The sequence below is a fragment of the Strongylocentrotus purpuratus genome, unplaced genomic scaffold (assembly GCF_000002235.5).
Source record: "Strongylocentrotus purpuratus isolate Spur 01 unplaced genomic scaffold, Spur_5.0 spur5_scaffold_8, whole genome shotgun sequence".
Taxonomy (NCBI): domain Eukaryota; kingdom Metazoa; phylum Echinodermata; class Echinoidea; order Camarodonta; family Strongylocentrotidae; genus Strongylocentrotus; species Strongylocentrotus purpuratus.
The window spans coordinates 5204350-5216412 of NW_022145614.1; positions in this window are offsets into that span (position 1 = coordinate 5204350).

Here is a 12063-nt window from a genome sequence, read left to right on the forward strand (position 1 = left end):
TACAGTCTAATGATCGTACATACTATTTGATATCCTGCTACTGCGGATATGAATACATGTAATTCTCATTTCCTGTTAAAGAAGAGTACCCTTCTTATCTATAAAGCCACCACACTTTACAATCCGACTTCTATTCGATTTTTTTCAAAGAAATGGAATATCATCTAGTTTTAAAAAATAAACCCGGAAGTAAACGTGTAACATCTTCTTGATTGAGTTCCCTTATGATCTGATATTAGTAAAAATCGAAATTGTGCGGTATTTCAACATTGGTGTAGCTGCTCAATATTCCAAGCTTCGGAAAGGTGGCCCAATAAATTTTGAATAATCCCGTCGATCTGAAATTTAAAAAAAAACCTTTGCCAGGCATTCAATATGCAACACGTTCGTCATATCAACTGATTCGTCATCGTCGTTTATCTCCAAATTCCATCTTAAACTAATAATGTACTTTTGTTTGAGTTCCTTATCCAACAATTCTGATCTGGCATTACTTACATGGCCATGTATGAAGTTTATGAACCATTTTTTCTTCTTCACGGTGTTAAAATATACTTCATCCTCCGCTTACAATTTTATCTGATGACTAGAAATTAACAAATCATTGATTACGATGATGTCTATTTAAATCATAAATGCCGTTTCATTCGAAAGTCGGAAATTTTGTAAACTTCTTGAATTGCATTCACATCATACAGCGATTCAGGTTGGTATTACCTTTTTAATGTAACGTAATGTCGTTTTACATTAATTGAAAGTACTATAAATTCATAGAAGAATCATTTAACCATCCATGAAAGAATGGACAATGTAAAAACTCTCTACTTTTAGACGTTGCATTAGATTTGGAGGAGGCAATACTAATGATATAATTTGTATTCACTTTAGTTTGTAAATAGAAAGAGGATGAATTTACTTCAATTACAGGAGATTATTTTTAATTTCCATATAAGGTGTGCATGACTGTGTGCCAGGATAAATTTACTTCAATTACAAGAGATTATTTGTGATATCCATATAAGGTGTGCAATTTGCATGCATCCGGTATTCTCGTTGGGTGAGTAATAACCAAACAGTCTTTTGTAAGTAAGGACATGATACACAATTAACATTAGGAATGATACAGTATTATAATGACTTTTTTTCCGTAAATATAATGTCACATTTTCTCTTCTTCATTAAATACACTCTACCATCCTTTTCCTCCTTTCCTCCACCTCTCACCCCTCTCCCTCTCTCTGTCTGTCTGTCTGTCTGTCTGTCTGTCTCTCTTTCTCTCTCTCTCTGTCTGTCTCTCTCTCTCTCTCTCTCTCTCTCTCTCTCTCTCTCTCTCTCTCTCTCTCCTCCCCCCTCTCTCTCTATCTCTCTGTCTCTCTCTCCTACTTTTACTTCGAACCCTAACTGCCCTTGTATGCTTTCCGGAATCTTATATGAAAATCACATTTCATTGTTCAAAATCACCGTGAAGAAAATTTAGAAGAATTCAAAAATGCTTTTAAAGATGTTGGCTTTAAGCAAGCTTAATGATTTGATTTCGCTTTTCGAATCATTCGTGTTATTGGAGCAATGATGACATGTATACATTATATCATTTACATTTTTGTCATCAGTTTTTCAAACGTCATTTAAATGCAAGCATGGGTATGCTGGGAGTGTGCTCCTGTGCTCGTCTCATCCGCATATAGATGTCATGGTGTAATCATGTCATTAACATAAACACGCTAAATCCCCTTGAAGCGTAAAGGGGAAGGTACATCGATCAAAGCTTGGATTAGTTTGTGTCTGATGGGTAGTAGCCTAAGTTCGGAGGGATGGGGGCACCAGTGGGGGGGGGGGGGCACGTCTATCAATCGAATGGCGAAAATTAGAGATGAGAGGGGGAAAGGAGGAGAAAAATGAGAGGACTCCTCCTGTTCCCTCTCCATGTACATTCACTTTTTAATCACCGAAAGGGTTCGACCCATGGACCTCTACAGTGGTTCGATCCCCTCCCCACATGAAACTAGTGCCTGCACTTGTTGCAACCACTCAGCCTACGCTAAGCCCGATGGATAATGTAATAATAATTGTCAAATGTTCAGTTGAAATATATAATTCTAAGCAATTTCATCCCCCAACCTTGTGATATTGATAGGGGATATAAAAGATTTATAGCAACAATCGGAGAATGAGCTTCATACCATTAGAACTGTACCCACAAAAGGTGACATTGTAATTTACCTTTATATGATTTGCAATGATTAATGCAATACACAAGTAGGTAAATTATCAACATAAAAAGAATTTATATGAATGACCGTTTGTCATTTTCTAACCAATTAATCTAATTTGAAGTTTTTTGTTTTGTTTTTATTGGGGGGGGGGAGGGGAGCTTTGCATCAACTAATATAGGTAACAAGGTATTGCTTTTGTAGTGTATGGTACATCGACTTAAAGATCGAAGAGCGGGCGAGGGTGGCCAGGGAGAAAAGAACAAAACTCGAACTGATAAAAAATGAAATAACTAGCCACAGTGAGTGGTAATGGATTGTGCATTGTATTCCAGTGCCAAGTCACTAGATGAGATCGGAGGGAAATTTCCGCTCCGCCGCATTTTTAATTTAAGTGAATTAATACAAGTGCAATTGGATTGTGAAATAATTGCGTCTATACAGAGACAAGTTATTGAAATTTTGCGCTCATGCAGAGTTAAAGGTCACCGACCAGATCAAAGGCAAACAAGAATGCGTGAAAAGAAAGAAAAAACTTTTGCCCGATACTGCATATTACAAACTTGAACCGTACACCTTTTTACAAAGAGACTGGGACTGTATATGTTTATGATCAATTGGCAGACTTGCTTCAGATAAATCGCAAAAAGTTACTAAAGAGGGCCTAGGTCCACGAGTTTTAGGGTTGTTATGATTGAAAATCGATAATACTGAATTCGATATTAATCGCAGAATGCATTTTGACTTTGCAAAGAGCCAACTTGCGATCAACTCGCTTTAGTCGTAGTTTATTATCTCATGAGACGGGACAAAGACTTGACGATATAATTTTGCCCATTCTTCACTTACCTTCAGTGGAGAAGTATTCAAAATGTATTTATTTTTTAAATGCAATGTCTTTATCCCCTGATTATTCCTTTTTTTTTTTTTTTTTTTGGTGGGGGGGGGGGGGGGGGGGGGGGGGATGGGAAGGAGCCCTTTCTTGAAGGAGCAACCGTAAAGACCCGCTGCACGTTTTGTTTCTTCCCTCTGGATTTCGACCGGGGGGGGGGGGTGTCGTGTAAACAGGATTATTAATCCATAACTAACGAAATAGACAAAAAAAGGAATCCCCTTTTTTTACATTGATAGGTAGGATTTATTCCTTGAAATGCTAGAGCGCCGTATGGCAGCCGTGCTAAAGCCAGGGTAATAATCAGGAGCACCAGGAGTGTCAAGTCTGACTGACATGAGCGCTATACAAGAACCCACTATTATTAGTATTATTATAATTATTATCTATAAAGTCAATTCATGCATAAAATGTAAACATAATACATGATGCTAGGAAATTCAAATAAGGAATAAATACTGGGATATTGTTGTGGATATTTTCCATTCTTTTGCGACGTGATATATGAGAGCTAAACAGGAGAGGGCAGCACATAATTTTATAATGAGTTTAAATTAAGTTGGTCTCTTCATTTTGATGGCTAAGTGATGTAATATTGATTGATATCGGTTTATTACTCAAAACATCACAGCAGATTTATCAAAATTAAACAAAAAGCCGAATACGATTTAAAGGAATGCGTTGATAACTGTATTTTAATATAACTCCACATCTTCTGTGTATCACAAAGGGAACATAAGTTTGCTATCATCAATTTATTGACGGTTAATTTGCAAAATAAAAATAAACTTACAATTTTTCACTCTCAAATGAAACCAAAGCCAAAAAAAGGGTCACTTTAATATATATTCTCAGCTTCTCAGCAAGGTCTTTGACAAAGTCGTAGCGTGTGTCATTAAGGGCATTGTTCTTACAATGAAGATGGAAGGGGGTATGGGAGTGGGTCTGTCAACCATAAGATCTGATACACAAAAACGTGATGTAATGAAACGACACGACACTTCAGTGAATTTAAAACTGGGATACTCCCCTCTTGTGTTACTTATGGTATAGTATTGCATTTGTATGATCGTCTGATTTTCGTGACTTACAATTCTCGCTACCCCAAATAGCGATTCTGCCGAGATCCGGGGAAAATCCTGAAAACGCGCGTTGCATTATGGGATAGCTTTTCGACATTACAGCTTCCTGTGCAGGCGCTATATTACAAGGCGCGATAGCGCAAACGTAAAACACAACGTGTATGCACCGAATATGTCGTCTGCTCGGTCTTGTTTTTTTTTCGCAAATATTTCAACGTTTATTTGAACATTTCATTCGTTGTTTTTTGCGTCTTTTGACATCAGTGACGATGGTTTTCTTTTGTGAGGCTGCACAGTGCTGGGCTCATGATTCCAAGCGTAAGAACCCTGAAAAATGGGGGTGGATGAAGGCCGTGACCTGGGATGGGACTCTATACCGGAAGTTGTAGTGACGACCCGAGAGAGTGAAAATTACCTCGTCTCGCGAATTTCGAGATTTTCGTACCTATTTAGGGTAGCGAGAATTGATTGTGAAGATATAGATGTATCTTTTTTGTATCCTTCCTCCGCTAAGATCGGAGATGGTCGGCACTGTGAGTCCGCCGAAGTTCACGCGCCCTTTCGTCAACTATGATAGAATCAAAGAAGGTCAAAAATGTTTGGACCTTGGAATTATAGTACAAATAGAATGTTCTTTTCTAAACAATGAACTTTTATCCAAATTCGCATTAATGATATGAATAATATACATGAACAATTATGATGCTATCAAATATATAATATATGCTTTTTATCTAAATCTATGAAAGAAAAAAAAATTTGACCGAAGGGAGAAAAAAAAGGAGTAAGTAATAATTTGTAATATATTGATGTATGTGTAAGCTGCAGGCACGTAGCCACGGAGGGGGGGGGGGGGGGGCACGTGCCCCCCTAAAATGTCCAAGATCGGTTGAACTTTTTAAGACCCCTTTTTGACCTCGATCGATTACAATGTATGTGCCCCCCCCCCCAAACATCGAACTCTGGCTACGTGCCTGGTGTAAGGTATGTGGTCAGGTGTGATGTAATTTTGGGTAATCCTGTTTCAAATAGACCAGTTCACGGTTAGCACATTACTGCAATGACCCGAATATCCACAGATCTTAAAAACATGAAGAGGTCCCACTTTTTACATTTTGAAATAATCACTCCTACAGCGATGGAGGTGCTATATAAATAGCCTTTGTTCCCCTTTTCAAAGAATACTTCCACCTGTGTATCATGGATGGCACTGAATGTGCATGAATGAATAATGTTACATAACTTTCATGAACACGTATCCAGTATTTCGTCTCCGTGTATTTCAAAATTTGTTCTGCAATGACCTTTATCTGCTCATGCTCAGACTGCAACCGTGAACTGGCTTATTGTTGCAACTGAACTGTAATGTTTCTACATGCAGAGGGCAGCATCTACAAACCTGGTTCTACGCCGACTTTCCACACGGTTTTTCATGTCAGAAAGGCGTTGCCAATATACGAGATCAATCAATACAGCATAATTTGGCTCTGACGACATCTGCTCGTTGCTTCGCGGAACGTCAAGGAAAGCGTTAGGGCTTTAGTTGCAACTATGTTGTATGTTATGTTTATAGAGTTAGAGGTAGGTGAAGTGTTGGGACTAGATTAGAACTTGGCAATTCAGTTCAAGCATGATCGCAAAGACTTTCGAGGAATAAACATAAGAGCAATTTCAGTACCATATATTGTATATTGTCAATATAAATCATTTTCCAATTGTGTAATACCTCCATCTTATATTCACGCATTTATGTCAGGCTATTGAATTGCTTTCTTGAAAGTTTTGCGATCTTATTTCGTAATTAAACACTAAGTTATTGTTGAGAGAGCACAGGCTGCCCTATAAAGAGCACGACCATTGTCTACAATATTATTACTCACAAATCCAGGCCACTTGCCCTTAAGGTTTTTGCCAAGATTGATAAATATGGGCCAGCGGATACCACTTAAATTAATCCTAGACAGGAGAAGGAAAACATCCGAACTCACCACGATTCCGATCCATTTTTTTTTTTTTTTTTTTTTTTGGGGGGGGGGGGGGGAGGGTGGTTGTTGTTTTTTTTCTACAAGGGGGGGGGGGGGTCGGGCCGCTGAAAAAAGTAAGTCTGGTGCAAAAATGTCATTAGCAACTTACATTCTTATTCTTGTCCGATTTTCTGATAATTGCCCTGATTTTTGTTGTTGTTGCTTTCTTCTGCCAGAGTAAATGTCCTATTAAAAAACTTTCTATTTAAGCATTTGTTCATTTTTAAATCTACATGTAGATCCCTTTGTCATCCTATCAAAAGCTATTAGCGTCCGTCTTGGATTTTAACCCAAGGGAGCACGTCGACTGTCAAATAAATAGGTTAATGGGATTATGGTCAACGCATAATAATATGAGAATCTGGATTCCACATAGTGATCCCAACGTTAACAGAAATAGAAAAACATCAAACAACACTGTGTGATAACGAAGTGAATATGAAGGCAATTCAATGATTACGATGATAATGATGATTATGATGAGCATGATAATAATCAAATAATAATAATAATAATAATAATAATAGTAATGAAAGCCATTTCAAAAGCTTTTACTAAAATTTATTCCAAACTGCATCCGGAAAGAAAGGAAGAACAGAAAAGAGAAGAAATATTCATTGTAACAGACTATCTATTCTGTTGAACCGTATACTTTGTATATGCCTTTGATAGATGAAAGACAAGGCAGAGGAAATGCATTATACTGGGTATCGCCTATTACAATAATACCACCAGGAAAAGCGGATAAAGTTTTGAATAAATCCGAATTCCATCATTATGCATAGACCCTAAATCCTGTTACCTATATACCATTTATTATCTTATGATATTATAAGACGAGCATTTGGTGGCTGAAATCCCATACGGTAATAGCAAAATGTTAGTAGTAGGTAAAGGCTTTATACTTTTAAATGAGATCATTACGATGTTAAAAATCAATACAAAGTCTAACCAAGGCAGGGTTTACGCGACTGTTTGAGATCGATGAAAATTCATACACGTATCAAATTCCCGGCATGATTAAATGTTAACGTATTGGTAAAAAGCGCTCGAGCTCTAAGTATGCATTGTGGATTAAAATGGTGTGAAATTGAATTGCTAAATGGAGCAGGTAATAAAACCTCAGAGAATAATTATAATTCACACTTTTTAAACGTATTGTTCTTGGTTTTTAATGGATAAGCTCTCGTAAATATAATCATTGACATATTTTACCAGCAAAAATTGATGCTTTAATATTGTATTTCAGTATTGTTCGTTTGATTCATGGGTTAAATAATACTTTTATTTGATAATTTGAATTATGCATGTCATCAAGCATTTAGCAAGGTTGGAATTTATGCGGGTAAATTGGATAAGTGTGTGACGTGTACAAGTATAGGCTACATGCATGTTCAACAATATACAATGCAGCCAAGCCTACAGCACACCTTAAGTTATCTGCATTTTCCGTGTTTGATGTAACTATCAATAACTAATTATCAGGCAGTGACGCGTGGCTGGGAGTTCAACCGCATGGGGAAAGTGAGAGAGGGAGAGAGGGAGAGAGGGAGAGAGGGAGAGAAGTGGAGGGGGAGAGAGGGAGAGAGAGAGACAGAGAGAAAGAGACAGAGAGAGCGACAGAGAGAGAGAGAGGGGAGGGGGAGAAAGAGAAGGAGGGAGAGATGTAATAAAGACTTTATGAAAGTCCTGGAACCATTAAAGTTGTAAACTAATCAGCCTAGTACCCAATTAGTTACAAATAATCTAGAAAGGTTTTATGAATATAGGCCCAGTATTTTTTTTTGTTATTTACATAACCAATTATGACGTGACTCTATTAAACCAAAGGGCGGATCCAAGATTTTCTATAAGGGGGGGGGGGGGTAGGCAATTCTCCACATGTCTGATCGACAAGCAAAGAAAAGGGGGGGGGGTATGTATCCCCGGATCCACCCCAACAATCTGATGGATAATTTCGCCGACTTCATTATCTTAGCTCCGTGTTTTTACCATGCATTTACAATGTAGAGACACGGGGGGGGGGGGCGGCAGATCTATGCTACATCGACTATGCAACTCGACATGTTACGTCTATGAATACTTCTAATTATGTCCCTCTGTGTCAAGACCAAAATTGATTCGACAAATTGTCTCTATAGAGTCAGGCATTATTGATTTGGTATAATCGCAATCATAATATATGGCACAGAATGGGGCTGGCATACGACTTCCACCTCCAGTTTGAATGCCCAGGAAGGAGATATATATATATATAAAAAAGGGTATTATCTTTGGGTGATTGAAGATAAGATTCATACAGCTTTATTAAAAAACATACGTTGCCCCTCACCTAGATTCGTATTTTGGGGGGATTGGGTTGGCCTAGTGTTTGTTTAAACGGATGAGAAAATGTTGCCAATAGATAAAATGTGAAGGTCCCATTATGTCTTATATATTTTTTTAATTTCACATTATATACACACTATACATACAATAACTCAACTTAATTCAAACCTACACTTTCACACAACATCATCCGATAAGCATCACCTATGTAAGAGATGATTTGTTTACCCCCAAACCCACCCCACCCCCATGCCCACTATAACAAAGGCATCAAACACTGTTTCAAATAACCCCATCATAGATTTGTTAAAGTAAGTTTTGAGAAAACCATCCTTCTTTAAAAGCATGGTTTAATAATGAGATGCATGACCCTACGTGTTATCAGTGTCTGTGATATGGTGTAATATTGAAGCCCTCACAAAATTGCGCTTCAAAATGATCATGAAGTGACTGGTTTTACTACACTCATTTTCCGCAATAGACTGTAGTGTTATAAAAGCCGTTCGGAAAATGAAAAATGAAATTTCGATTTCCAATCATAAATATCTTGATAATCAGACAGGCGATCAGCTTGTTTAAAGACATGGGATTCCTGACTGACCCAAGAGTTTATACTTATAATTGCAGCATGAGCAAAATTCTTGATTTTTTCCCAGAGTCTGAGGCAATATTACCGAGTCACTTTAATAAATTAGTCGTAGTTTTGTTCACATTCCGACGCATTCGAAATATTTTCTCTATAAACATATCCCTTTATATTCCCTTAAGAATCGGCCTGCTGGCTCTGCTATCCCATGTACTAATTACGATATTAATATTGTAAAGTAAACAGCTCGCGGGCCCGGGAAAGCGAAAGTCGAATCGATCCCTTTTGCCAACTAGCTCGGTACAACAGCTGGTTGATGCAGAGAAACATTAAAAGGTATGGATTGAGCGAGCTAATCCCTGGTATATGACCTCGTTTGGAATACAAGGGAATACATGACGACTGATTGTGGCAATTAGCAATTATTCAAATCAGTAATGATTATGCTAAAGCGATTCGATGTATCCTGGAACACAGTTGTATATATGAGCGTGAGTTAAAGCGTTCAGTGCGCAAACATGGAGAGTTGATTGGGAGAGAGAGGGGGGGGGGGGGACGAGGTGACAAGTTAGATGAGGGAGTGTATACATATACATTGTGTATATATTTACATAAAGAGAGAGAGATATAAAGAGAGAGAGATAGAGAGAGAGAGAGAAGTGGAGGAAAGAGAGAGAGAGAGAGAGAGAGAGGGGAGAGAGAGAGAGAGAGAGGGGGGGGGGGGGGAGGAGGGGAAGATAAAGAGAGAGAAATTATCGAGAGGAGAGAGAGGGATGGGGGAGAGTGGGAAGGAGAGAGAGAGAGAGAGACAGAGACAGAGAGAAAATATATAAAGCCAATTCAAACTTTCCCTGGTTTTCTCAAATTATATCGCATACGTTCTTGCAAGGAATGTCATTCCTTATTAGTTTGCCTTCTGAAATCGAATGTTAAGCGCTGGCAATCATTTAGGGAGTAAATTAAACACTAAACGAGATAAACGACCTCTAGACATCATCGAAATGACCCGTGGTCAATCGGGAGAGGACCAATCAAGCCTACAAAGCTCCTGCATTAAGGGCTTGATATACGCAAATATCTTATTCTTTAAAATTGATTAAGATTTTATCTTATCAGGCAGCTTATATACATTAATACTGCTTGTGAAACAACAAAATATGCAGTGGTTTAGGGCTTTGAGTCTTGATCGGAAGATTCAAAGTCTTGATAATTAAGGATAAAAAGTACTTTCAATGGATGCAGGAGGCCAACATGATCGCCAGATAAAGTATCTCGCTGTTATTTAACTCACTCGCTTTGCTTTCCCGCAAGTAACTAATCTATTACCAGCCAATCCTATCCAGGGAAATGATAACAATTCCTATACTTAAAGATTTTTTTTTTTTTCAATTTCATTTTAAAGTTCTGGTCATGCAATTGTATTGTGCAAGAAATGGTGTGGAATCGATCAGAAAAAGTTGATCATTTAAGTATTGGTGTACACTGAAAGCCTCTAGAATCATCAAAATGATAATAAATTTGGCCCAGTCTTGGTAAAAGTAACAAGCACTGTACACAGAAAGATGTATATGGGACTACATAAATATGTGGCATAAAATGAGGACCCCATTTCAAAGCTGTTACACGTCATATTTAGAATTTCAGGGAACATTATTTTGTTCTCTGATGTTCTTCCACACTTGCATAATAACAATGATAACACTCACAAATTATGTTTCACCTCTCCCCGTTACTCAACTTCTCTTTAAAAAAATAAAAGATCATCAACAAAGAATTACGGATTCATAAAAACAAGAAAGAGTGGCTATAACTTTTCAATTATCAATTTCTTCCACCCGGTTTTAGTAGATGTCTCTTTTTTGTGCATGCCACCTCACTTTGAAAAAAACTTCCGCCACCCCTGCACAAAGGTATCGAATTAGTTTAGAAGCAAAAACAAAAACAAAACAAGAACACTGCTTTACCATTAAACCATCACGACTCCCGTCAACAAGACTATACGTGTAAATTATGTCTATATCTCTATATCAATATTTTCGTAGCTATTGTGATAATTGAAATTTAACAAAAGAACAAGACACCGCGCCATCTTTACAAATTATGTACAGGTGCAGCTCAGCATTCAAATAAAGTTATTCAAATGATTTAACCAACGTGGTATGGAGTCATGATTACTATGTTTTACAAATTCTAAACCGTGCACACAGGGATAAAACGTATTATTCGTGAAAGCAAACAGAATGACATTTTCATTAAGGTAAAAGCAATCATATCAATGAGAAAATATTTGCGAATAACAAAATATTCAATATTCTGAAAACATTGACAGAATGAATTTCAAAAGAGATGAACCGTGAAGATCGTGCACAATAAAACATAGTTATTGCATTAAACCATGCTAATATTGACATCCCTTCAGAGATAATCTTTATAAGTGGAAAATTCCATCCAATATGCTTTGTACATATTGTAATGAACCAGAATCGTTTATACACATTTTGCTTAGATGACGCCAAGTCGCAGTCTTTGGGGGGGGGGGGAAATCATCGTCTGGTCATGAATTTGTTCCCAAAAAATATTGTGTTAGGAGAAAAAAACATCATAATAATTAGTTTCAACATTGTTAAAAAAAATGTTTACGCACAATATGCAATTTATAAGGTGTATACGCTTACTCATTTTAGAAGTAAATCCTTCAATATTCATTCAATTTACTTTCAAAAGCGATTTTATGTTTTTATGTCAATTGGCAATACAGAAACCAAGAAAAATTGTAATATCAGGATGAAACTTTCTTAGTTAAGCATTTAACGCATTTCTATTCATTCCTTGATCTTTCCCTTCCACTTTCTTTTTGTCTCCCCTATTTATTTTATTCAGTCTGTTGAATATGTATATATATTGTAATCAAACTCTATATGCAATGTTGTTAAAATGATAT